Genomic DNA, 12,500 nt, shown 5'->3' on the forward strand with positions numbered 1-12,500 from the left:
AGACCAGCGGGAATGTGAAAGTGGTCAGCACTGACAAATCCAATGAAGCGGGACATGGAATGTTAGGTGTGTGTGTCTGTGGTGTGTTGAGTGTCCCGCTGGGGCAGTTACGTGTTAAGGGTGTCAAGCCCTTAATGTCAGACAGCTATGTGCTTCTGTGTGCACCTGCTTAGTAGCAGACAGCTGAGTGTGTGTGTGTGTGTGCGCGTGTGAGTGTGTGTGAATGCGGACAAGCGAGAGGAGATTAATTAATGCTTATAAAATCCACACACCTGGGGAGCAGGCGAGAGGACGAAAGAGAGACAGCAACTAGTCAGGAGTCAGGTGGCTGAGCGGTGAGGGAGTCGGGCTAGTAATCCGAAGGTTGCCAGTTCGATTCCCGGTCATGCCAACTGACGCTGTGTCCTTGGGCAAGGCACTTCACCCTACTTGCCTCGGGGGGGAATGTCCCTGTACTTACTGTAAGTCGCTCTGGATAAGAGTGTCTGCTAAATGACTAAATGTAATGTAATGTAACTAGAGAATGCTACAGTTCACAGGGTGCCATGTGACTTCCTTATAAGATTGTGGAAGTGAAGGGGTGTGTGAGACCACACCCCTTGCCTCTGTTGACTCCGCCCTCTCCCCAGTCACCTGTCCAAACAGCACAGTGAGAGCCTGGTCGTCAGGGAAGTCGATGTGTTTGGAGTAGAAGTGGTGGAGGGCTGCAATGTCTGTCTGGTTCATCTCATCCTTCTCGTTGTCCAACTTATCTAGATCTGAGGAAGACAGAGGGGAGGGAGGGAGGGAAGAGAGAGACACAGAGAGAAGAAGAGAAAATAATTCCAAATGGAGGATTAGAACAAGGAAGTGGTTAGGAGTAGCTTTGGGTCAACCTGAGTCACATCAGAGGCAGGCTAGCTGACTCCTACTAGCCACACATGCTAATGTCAGTCACAGACTGTAGCAGGGCAGGCTAGCTGACTCCTGCTAGCCACACATGCTAATGTCAGTCACACAGAGACTGTAGCAGGGCAGGCTAGCTGACTCCTGCTAGCCACACATGCTAACGTCAGACACACAGCAGACTGGCTGGGAAAAAGTTGTCAGGAGGCAGGCCATGTACTTCTAGAAAGTCCTCTCGGTGTGTGTGTGAGTGAGTGTGTGTGACAGGTGTGAGGAATGAGGCATTGCTGGGGGAGGGCGGCTGTGGTCCTGACTAGCCCAGCTGGGACTGTCGGATGCAGTCAGGAGGACCAGAGCTCCAGGCGTCCAGCAGAGAGGATCTGACCCGGCCTGTGGCCGTGCAAACGGGTGCTGGGTCAGGGAGAAGCCTGTGGAGGCTGCTTGACCCCAGACAGAGAGCCCAGCGGTGTCGCAACGCCTGACCTGCAGCCAGGGTATTATTAGACACTAGAGAGCACCACTCCCTGCCAACTGGGTGAGGGGAGGAGGCTGACACATGTAGGTACGTACACACACACACACACGCCGTAGCAGGGATACTTACGAGCTTCAAACTCGGTGAGTAACAGCAGCCTCTCAGACGGTGTTCTCTCTGTGGTGACTTTCTGTGGGGTGGAGTGTGGGGGGTGACATGTTAAAGCCAGAGTGTGTGTGACGTGACCATCACACGACCACTGCCTGTCATCTCTCACTGGCACCAGATGCATACTGATGACGAACAACAGGCCTCGTGGCTGAAGGTACTCCAGGAAGTGATAAACCCCTGGTCAGGTTATACAGCACATTGTCTGTTTTCATTCAGGAGGAGCGGGAGTAAGTAGATGTTAGCCCCTCTCTCTCCCTCCCCTCTCTCTCTCCCTTTCTCTCCCTCTCTTTCCCTCTCTCTCCCTCCCCCTCTCCCCCTCTTTTTCCCTCCCCCTCTCTCCCTCCCCCTCCCCCTACCTCCCTCTCCCTCCCTCCCCCTCTCTCTTCCCCTCTCTCTCGCCCTTTATCTCCCTCTGTCTCCCTCCCCATCTCACCCTCTCTCTCCCCCTCTCACCCCCTCTCTCCCCCTCTCTCATAAATGATGGATTAACAGCAGCAGGAGTGCTCTCTTCTCTCCTCAGTGCTGCTCTGTGACCTAAGCAAGCGCTCCACTTTCCAAACCCCCTCTGCTCATCTCCTCTTCCCTCGCAGGATGGCTGGAGTTAAGTGGAAGTAGGGAGAGAGAGAAGAGTTCCTCTCCTTGCAGTCCTCGTCCACTGTAGCTGCATAACAGAGAGCAAGAAAGCTCTCCTACTTGACACACATGTCCCCTCTGCCTCTCTCTGCCTCTCTCTTCCTCTCTCTGCCTCTCTCTGCCTCTCTCTGCCTCTCTCTGCCTCATGTCTATTGCAGAAATACTAGTGTCTCGCTGGAGAAGGGAACATGTTTAAAGGATAACATTGCGCGCACACACATGAACCCCCACACACACACACCTGTTTCATGATGATTCTGGCCACCAGTCTGACAGTCTCTGAAGGACACCAGTTCTCCCGTAGGAGCACATGGCAGAACACTCCAGCTTGTGCATGGCCCAGTCCCCCTTCTGCAGGAGGAGGGAGACAGAGAGAGAGACAGAGAGAGACACAGAGTGAGAGACAGGGTGAGAGAAAGACAGAGAGAGAGAGAGAGAGAGAGAGAGAGAGAGAGAGAGAGAGAGAGAGAGAGAGAGAGAGAGAGAGAGAGAGAGGAGAAGAGAGTGTCCCGTGGGGTGAAGGCTTATTTTCCTGGGGCCTGAGAACCAATAAGAATGCTCAATTGTGAGTAATGTGGGCCGCGCGTTGGTGTATTCTGGGATGTTTATAGACCTGGTTACGGTCCAAACGTGACAGGAGCCAGGGGGATGATCGTCATAGCAACTGTGAGCGCAACTCTACATTCTCTCTCTCTCTCTCTCTCTCTCTCTCTCTCTCTCACACACACACATCAGGGAGAAATGCCTGGTGTTAACCCAGCTTGTCTACACACACACACACACATACCTGACAGTCGATATTGCAGTAGTAGGCTTGCTTACACTTGCCACACTTGGAAAGACCTTCCCTCCTGAAAGAAATCATAAGAAGTAACATGATAAGCATGAAAATGAATCCTGGCCTTTGACAATTAAGAATGAGTCCAAAAAAAGGGTTGAAGGAGACGCGGCCAGATATATATAGAGTCCTGACCTTTATTCAGCACCTTCTGCCATCCACACAGTGGTGGTTGTGAAATGTAGTTCGTTGCATTCTAAGAACCAACTTTCTAGCAGTTTTGGAATGTCTCAGCAATACTGACTGTCTTATCTCTCTGCAAGTCTGAGTTCTCCAAACCAAGCCGAAAAGGGACAGTAGCATTTAAAAGCACTAGTGTTCTTTGCTGTCCTCATTAATTTTCGTGTATAAACAAAAGCTGGTCAGATAGTTCGCTGCTCTACCGTACATTAACCAGTTAGCAAGCGATGTCTAGGAAGAGGAGGGATTCACATGCTACCGCGAACAGAAACCACTCTGATTCTGAATCAATCAACTTTCTTGTAGTGACTGACAAGCAGATCCATACCTGGTGAAGCAGAATTCACAGTGTGCGCCCCTCTCGTTCACTGTCAGCACGTACGAGAAAGCCGGACAGCTGAACACGAGGTCCCCAACCGCAAAGTGTTTAATGGCCCGCAGTCCTCTTCCTTTGCCTGGACTGAGAAACCTCTCGCTGCCCTCAATACCCTCGTTCTTCATCTTGATATTGCGGTCCGGTAGTCTGTCTGACTGGGCTACTCTTTAGACGGCTAGCTAGCTAGCTTCTTACAGCTTGCCCTGACAACGTCCACAAGATACGGATCTGCAAGATAGCTGTGTTGGCTAGCTAGGTAAACAGTCCTGGTCTCTCTGACCGGAGATTTTATCTTAAAACGTGGATTAAGCAAATGTTGTCAGTCTATGGGCGAGCAACGAAGCTAGTGCTGTCCACCCCATGAACGTTGTCCTAGTTCTCGCAAAGCTAGCTAGCTAGTAAGCTTGCTAGCCTAGCACTCCTGTCTCATATGCTATATGCTGCTTGTACGCGCACAGCTGTCAGGTCAGTAGACTGACGCGGCTGGGTTAGGGAGGCTATAGGTCCTAGAGCCGTCGTATTTCATCATGTTGAGAGGGAAACACAACAAATACTAGATTTACAGTGCCACCGCGTGGTCCTTATGGACGCAACATATACAGCACGTACATTTGGTCTACAATCAGAGATGGCAAAAGTACACACATCCTTCACTCAAGTAGAAGTACAGATAGATACTCTAAAAGACTCTGAAGTTGAAATGCTGACTACACATTTTCACTCAAGTTAAAGTCAAGAAGTATGGGCTCTGACATAGTTTATACTCAAGTAAAAAGTAGCCATAACCACACCTGTTAGACGTCAAATCATATTAATAATACATTACTATAAAAATACGAATTCTAAACAGTGAACGCTCTGATTGAAAGGAGAGGATAGAACAGAGAAGCAAAAATGATCCTCTATCGCCACTCAGTGGTTGAAGTTGGAAAATGCAGACTCTCCGCTCATAAGATACATTACAGGCTACTGTACTAACGAAGCGAGAAGGTATGTAGAGGTAGGTAAGTGAGAAGAGATAGTCTAACAGCAGGTGGCGCTGTGGGCTGAAACATCGGCATCGGCTCGTATGGAAACCAGACGGTATCAGCCAGGATAAAGGTGCTGACCTATGCAATCTCGACACACAAACACACACACACGCCCATACTTCATCATATTTGTCCTGCTGGTTTTGAGACGAAGATTTTACCCGTCGCCTGCGTCTGAAAGTATTATCTAACTCCCCCACCCCGCCCCCGCGCCCTACATGGCGGCCATAATTCAATTTTTTCAATCTTTCTAATCTAAAGAATTTGTTTTCATTTTTCTAATACTATCACAGAAAGGCACAGTGGTGGTGGAGGTTGGGGGGGCTCCATTTGTGAATATTACTAAACCGTTTGATTCCTTGTCTTGATTAATAAGAGAGCCACTGCTTCTTTGAGCTCCTCCACCCCTCTCCCCTCTCCCCTCCTCCCCTCCTCCCCTCTGCCTTACATCCCCTTAGAGTCTGTGGACCCAATGCTAAAATACAAATTTTGATTTAAAAAGACAAAGAGCGTATGGGGGGAAATTATAAATCCAAGATGGATTAGATGGGTCCAGATTGTCATTTTGTATGAAAGAAAATGATAAGGAATGAGACTAAAAAACCAACCCTCCACAGTGTAAGTAGATTTACTTCTTAAGGAGAAGCTCAGTTATGATCAAGCATTTCAATCAAGCAGCTTCCCAGTCCATCCCTCTAAACCGTCCCTCGACAAAACCCATCCAGGCTTAACTGGGCCCTGAGTCCTCTCAATTTAGACCTTCATCAGGAACGTGTGCCCCTTGTCTTGTTTGTCAGATATTATTATTTTTCTCCTCCTTCAAATCTCGTCTCTTCGGAAAGACCCGGGCCTCCCTCCTCCTCCTCCCCCGGCCAGGCTGGGTGAGGCTGGCCTCCGTCCTCCTCCCCTGGCCAGGCTGGGTGAGGCTGGCCTCCGTCCTCCTCCCCTGGCCAGGCTGGGTGAGGCTGGCCTCCGTCCTCCTCCCCCGGCCAGGCTGGGTGAGGCTGGCCTCCGTCCTCCTCCCCCGGCCAGGCTGGGTGAGGCTGGCCTCCCTGGGTGAGGCTAGGGCCCAGCAGGGATATGAGGAGGGCAGAGGTCGGTTTTACTAGAAAATATATTGACGTTCCCATTTTGAGGCTTTTGTGTGCATACCGTCACACATGTCCTCAAACCAAACACACACAGACACACACATGCACACCTAAACACACACACACACACACACACACAAAACGCAGACAAATTCCCTAGTATCGAGCAGATGAGAGTGTTTTGCTGGGATTTTAACCATCGCTGTTGTGGTATTGAACGCGTGGGAACAAGACAGATGGTTGCTTATGCAGGAGGTGTGTGTGCGTGTGTGTGTGTGGGTGTGTGTATGAAGAGGTGTTGGAAAACAGATGCCTGTTTTATGGAGGTTTCCAGATGCTGCATCTCCCTGATTCATACAGACATATAAGCTGCGGCGAGACTAACAGATCAATATTAACATTACAAACAACACACACACATGCTTAGTCCATATGGATGAACGTGTCTCACACCTATCCTGTTCTCCATCCGTGTGTTCCAGCAATAAAACAACCCAGGTTCGATCCCTCATAGTAATTACTGCAACAACATCCTTCCTGTTGGAATCCTCCCCAGGTGAGAATCCTCCAGCAGGTGTGTTGTCAGGCTGGGAACAGAGGATCAGAGGCTCTGGGAGGGTTTGGCATGTTCCGACACAGGGTTTGGGTTTGGACACAAACAGACTGACAGCATGTTCTTTCGTGCTTATCTTTTGATTTAATAAATGTGAGATTGAGTGTGTGTGTGAGCGTGCACATGTTTGTGTGTGTTTTAGAGAGAGAGAGTGTGTGTGTGTGTGTGGATAATAGAGTAATGCCTGAAGATGACTAGGAGGAGGGAGTCTTCTTTGGGGGGATTACTGTAGTAGGTCAGCCAAGCTTCATCTTCTGTAGATTATGTTTATGAAACATCTTTTCTGCATTCCCCCACTTTTTAGTGTTATTGCATTTCGCTTATTGCTGTTCCAGCGAGTGGAATAAAAAGAAAATCTTAATCTTTTCAATTTGAGCTTTTCCTTTTGCTCAGGTAATCTTAGTAATACACAGACTCAGGTTCTCTAATTCCGCGTGGCATGGTGTGTGCATGGCCTAGGGATTTAAATAGGTAGAAATATTCTACTTGTACAATTTATCTGAGACATTTATCGGTGAACAAGTTAAGTGGTATGTTATTCAGAAGTATGTAGCCTCGCTTTTCTCTACTAATTAATTTCCTTTAATAATAAGCTTTAAATGCTCTGCACCTTAAATCAGAACGCCCGAACACTTGCAACAAAACTCCAGTCCAACAGCAACCTCCAGCCCTCCACGTAATATGATTTAAAACCCCAGACCTTCTCAGATGGCTCTCTCTGATCAGTGTGAGTTGGATTCGATCCTCCACTCTTCAGCACGGAGTGTGTTTACAACAGGGTGGACTAAAGAGGGTTAGGGATGAGGAGAAAACATATTGTCGAGGTTAACAGAGACTCACTTGATGGATGAGCTGTTGTTCTCACTTATGAAGTGCTGTTTGATACTATAACAGAGTAGATTGTGGATTTGTATTGTAGATTTATGTGTGTGTGTGTGTGTGTGTGTGTGTGAAAGGATGTATCTGTCAGTGGTTAGTGTTGCTTGTTTTCTGAACATTGTCATTGTGGTTTTTGGTTTGTTTCTGTGAGCTGCTGTAGTGGTTCTTTATGCGTCCAATATGTGCTCTGACTAACCAGGACCATGACCTCCTGTTAACCCCAATGAACCCTGTTGTTTTCTTGAACCCTGACCCTTCTATAAGAGACCTCCTTAGTACACGACTGACAGATGCATATTTGTGCCATTGTGTGTGCGTGCGTGTGTTTGTGACCGTCTGTGTGTGTGTGTGCGTGCGTGTGTTTGTGAACACTTGGCAATTAAACAGTATTCTGATTCTGATGTGACCGTCTGTGTGTGTGTGTGTGCATGTGTGGATGGGTATGTGTGTGTATTGAATATGTGTGTGTGTGTGTCAGTCAGTTGGCTTGTTCCAGACTATTTTCCATGTCTGTGTTCTTGTCCCTTAGTTGGCCAAAACATGCACTCTGACCGTCACACTTTCAAGGAAACAGAATGCCGCTTGGCTTATTTATGGTACGTGTGTGTGTGTGTGTATGTGTGTGTGTGTATGTGTGTGTGTGGATGCGTGCGTGTGTGTGTGTTTTGACACTGGCACCATCTTGATGTTCCGGAAAGGCTATTTTTGCTGTCCATTATGTTCAACTGAACCACTGCAGCACAACACAACAACCCAACTGAGTCAGACCGGACTCAGAGTGACTTAGAGGCCCTTTAGTCCACCCAGAACCCCCAAGCCATGTGCTTCGATAACAGTGTCGCCCCCTCAAACAAATGGAACAGACTTTACCTTCAGCAGAGTGCCCCCTGAGGATTTGGAGAGTTTGAGGATGCGAGGAGGAGAGCACAGCCAGGGTCCTGCGAGCATGTCCCATCACCAGCCTGTTTCTGAGGCGCTAAATATTCCATGGCACTTGTCAAAAGTGTGTGGGCGTGCGTGCATGTGTGTGTGCTTGTGTGTGTGCGTGTGTGCATGCGTGCATGTGTGTGTGTGTGTGTGTGCGTGCTTGTGTGTGTGCGTGCTTGTGTGTGTGCGTGTGTGCATGCTTGTGTGTGTGCGTGTGCATGTGTGTGTGTGTGCGTGCATGCTTGTGTGTGTACGTGTGTGTGCATGCTTGTGTGTGTGCATGTGTGTGTGTGTGTGTGTGCGTGTGTGCATGCTTGTGTGTGTGCGTGTGTGTGTGCGCGTGCCACAAACACTTGAAGGCAATTGGGAAAGGTGCTGTGGTTACACAATGCCTCATAACTCAAACTGCTACAATGGAGGAAGAGATTAAAGAGACAGAGTATGTTCCTGGCACTGAATGTGAAGTGTGTGTGTGTGCATGATCTATGCAGAATATCTATGAGGTATCCCTCCAAATGCTGGATGGACGATTAAGATGCTTTTCTCTCTCTCTCCCTATTCCTCTGTCTGTCTGTCTGTCTGTCTGTCTCTTTCTCTCTCCCTCTCTCTCTCTCTCTCTCCCTCTCTCTCTCTCTCTCTCCCTCTCTCTCTCTCTCTCTCTCTCTCTCTCTCTCTCTCTCTCTCTCTCTCTCTCTCTCTCTCTCTCTCTCTCTCTCTCTCTCTCTCTGTCTCCCTATCTCTCTCTCTCCCTATCTCTCTCTCTCCCTATCTCTCTCTCTCTTACTTTTCCTCTCCTTCCACCCCAGGCTGTTCTAGGTGGTTCCGGGGCGGTTGTGAGAGTCTTCTCTGACAGAGTCCAGGTTTGTTCAGCAGGAGACAGGGGGTATTTATAGTGTGCGTCTGAAGAGGACTGTTTTAGGTGCCGTATCCATTTCATGATAAGTGAAATTCCTTGGCCTGTGTCTGGGACAATGGGAGAGCAGTGTCTTCAGGCTCAGAGAGGCCTGCAGCCCTGAACACAGCTGCTGCAGCCTGCAGCCCTGGTCAGACAGGCGCGCCCAGCACGCAGGCACGCAAGACCACACGGAAGCAGGCATGTATGAGAGGCCGTATAGGCCTTAATTCATACTTGATCTCACATACACGCCATGACCTCACATATATACCATTATACTCTCACATATATACCATTATACTCTCACGTATATACCATTATACTTTCACATATATACCATTATACTCTCACATATACACCTTATACTCTCACATATATACCATTATACTCTCACATATATACCATTATACTCTCACGTATATACCATTATACTTTCACATATATACCATTATACTCTCACATATACACCTTTATACTCTCACATATATACCATTATACTCTCACATATATACCATTATACTCTCACATATATACCATTATACTCTCACATATACACCATTATACTCTCACATATACACCATTATACTCTCACATATACATCATTATACTCTCACATATACACCATTATACTCTTGCACATAAACTGGCATACTCTCTTACACACACAAAAATACCGTCTTATATGCACCATCATACTAAAGTATGACAATATATGTAAGAGACAAATAGTATGTGTGAAACAGAATGTTACTATATGCAAGAGAATAACAGGATGTGTAAGAGAGAATACTTATCTATGTGAGAGAGAATACTTGTCTATGTGAGAGAGAATACTTGTCTATGTGAGAGAGAATACTTGTCTATGTGAGAGAGAATACTTGTCTATGTAAGAGAGAATACTTGTCTATGTGAGAGAGAATACTTGTCTATATGAGAGAGAATACTTGTCTATGTGAGAGAGTTTGATTGAAACGGAAGGCAGTTTGATTGAAAAGGAAGTAGTACTGAATTCTCAGTTCCTGATTGGCTTACACATGAAGAAGGATTTGGGGTAGATGTAGCTAACGCCCACCTTCCCTATCAAGACGAGACTGAGTGACATGACAAGATGGATTCATCAATAACATTTTGCATACTCCAAAATCCTAAGGCGTCATTGTCAGAAATGTTGTATCAAGGACGACAGCCATACGCGGGGTCTGTTTCTAACGCTAACGTTGACAATGAAATGCGCCGGCTCTTCAGACCTGGATCAGGTGCATCAAGGAGCGGCAGCAGCACTCTGTCAGGAGCTCGTCTTAATGCCAGCCAAGTGATGGCGCAATCCCAATATCAAACTCCGCAGTATTTCGGTTAAGACTCCTGACAGAGTGCTGCTGCCGCTCCGTGATGCACCTGATCCAGGTCTGAAGAGCCGGCGCATTTCATCGTTAGCGTTAGAAATAGCCACTGTGGATGGCTGTCGTCTTTGATTCCAACATTTCTGACAACGATTCAAGCAAATCCACTAAAAAACTCAAATGTAGAATTCCATAGTTGTTTAGGAAGCTATACCGACCCCCACTACTTGAGTCAAAAGTCCTAGATCAGTTTTTCAATTGATGAAACAAACTATCATTTAAATTAAAGCCAATGCCTGTGTGAATACCGTCCCGTGGCACTGGGGTTTTAACCGTTGACGTCTTTAATTAGCCGAGTGGTCTTTACACCCTTGGCTATTAACCTAAACTTCAATGCCACAAACTGAACTTGATGTCAATCTGTTCACAACATTTTCCAGTTGGGACTTTTAAGATCCTATTTGAGTGTAGGCCCCTATGCCCGATGAGTGCCCGCACCCATTCACTGCAACGAAATCTTCATGGATCCGACTCGGAATCTGAGTTTAGAGACGCTTGACAAAAAAAAATGTTTGGCGTGTGGTGCGTTTTGGAATTGTTAATGTGATGTGTTCCCATCGTATTTAAGTTTACAAAGAAGAGGTTTGTTAATGTGACTGTATACATATCTCACTCGTACTGGCTAATCAGCTAACATGTTAAAGTAGCCTAGTATACATCCAAAGTCGCTGTCGTGAAACTAGCCTCATTTTCACAAAAGGCTTCGAGGTCAAATTAAAAACCTTTAAAAACGTCTACATTTAGCAAATATTATTGTGCACAAGTATTTTAGTATAGTTAATATGTAATTTAATTCCATAATTTCCCCAGGAATAACTGTAAAAACGTAATTCAGGAACGGGTCTGTCCTCCCTACAATAACGCCGCAGCATTTGGAGTATAAAATGTTAATAAAATGTTATTAATGAGTCCAATGGCTTCATTAAGCCGCCCACTCTCTGCCATCTTATCATGTCACTCAGTCTCGTCTTGATAGGGAAGGTGGGCGTTAGCTACATCTACCCCAAATCCTTCTTCATGTGTAAGCCAATCAGGAACTGAGAATTCAGTACTACTTCCTTTTCAATCAAACTGCCTTCCGTTTCAATCAAACTCTCTCACATAGACAAGTATTCTCTCTCATATAGACAAGTATTCTCTCTCACATAGACAAGTATTCTCTCTCACATAGACAAGTATTCTCTCTCACATAGACAAGTATTCTCTCTCACATACACAAGTATTCTCTCTCACATAGACAAGTATTCTCTCTCACATAGACAAGTATTCTCTCTCACATAGACAAGTATTCTCTCTCACATAGACAAGTATTCTCTCTCACATAGATAAGTATTCTCTCTTACACATCCTGTTATTCTCTTGCATATAGTAACATTCTGTTTCACACATACTATTTGTCTCTTACATATATTGTCATACTTTAGTATGATGGTGCATATAAGACGGTATTTTTGTGTGTGTAAGAGAGTATGCCAGTTTATGTGCAAGAGTATAATGGTGTATGTGTGAGAGTATAATGGTGTATATGTGAGAGTATAATGGTGTATATGTGAGAGTATAATGGTGTATATGTGAGAGTATAATGGTATATATGTGAGTGTATAATAGTGTATATGTGAGAGTATAATGGTATGTATGTGAGAGTATAATGGTATATATGTGAGAGTATAATGGTATATATGTGAGAGTATAATGGTGTATATGTGAGAGAATAATGGTATATATGTGAAAGTATAATGGTATATATGTGAGGTCATGGCGTGTATGTGAGAGTATAATGGTGTATATGTGAGAGTATAATGGTATATACGTGAGAGTATAATGGTATATATGTGAGAGTATAATGGTATATATGTGAGGTCATGGCATGTATGTGAGACCAAGTATGAATTATGGCCTATACGGCCTCTCATAGGCATGTGTTCAAACACACACACACTCACTCACACACACACACACACACACACAGACACACACACACACACATGCACACACACACACAGACACGCACACACACGCACACACACACACACACCCCACACACACACAGACACACACACACACGCACGCACACACACACACAGACACGCACACACACGCACGCAC

The 12,500-nt window shown here is 46.1% G+C and overlaps 1 pseudogene; it reads right to left on the bottom strand.

Annotated features, from left to right (window-relative positions):
- Positions 1–373: 373 nt before the first annotated feature.
- Positions 374–4,056, bottom strand: LOC134015742 (N-lysine methyltransferase SMYD2-A-like; annotated as a pseudogene).
- Between the last annotated feature and the right edge of the window lie 8,444 nt (positions 4,057–12,500).

Source organism: Osmerus eperlanus, unplaced genomic scaffold, assembly GCF_963692335.1.
Source record: "Osmerus eperlanus unplaced genomic scaffold, fOsmEpe2.1 SCAFFOLD_530, whole genome shotgun sequence".
Taxonomy (NCBI): Eukaryota; Metazoa; Chordata; class Actinopteri; order Osmeriformes; family Osmeridae; genus Osmerus; species Osmerus eperlanus.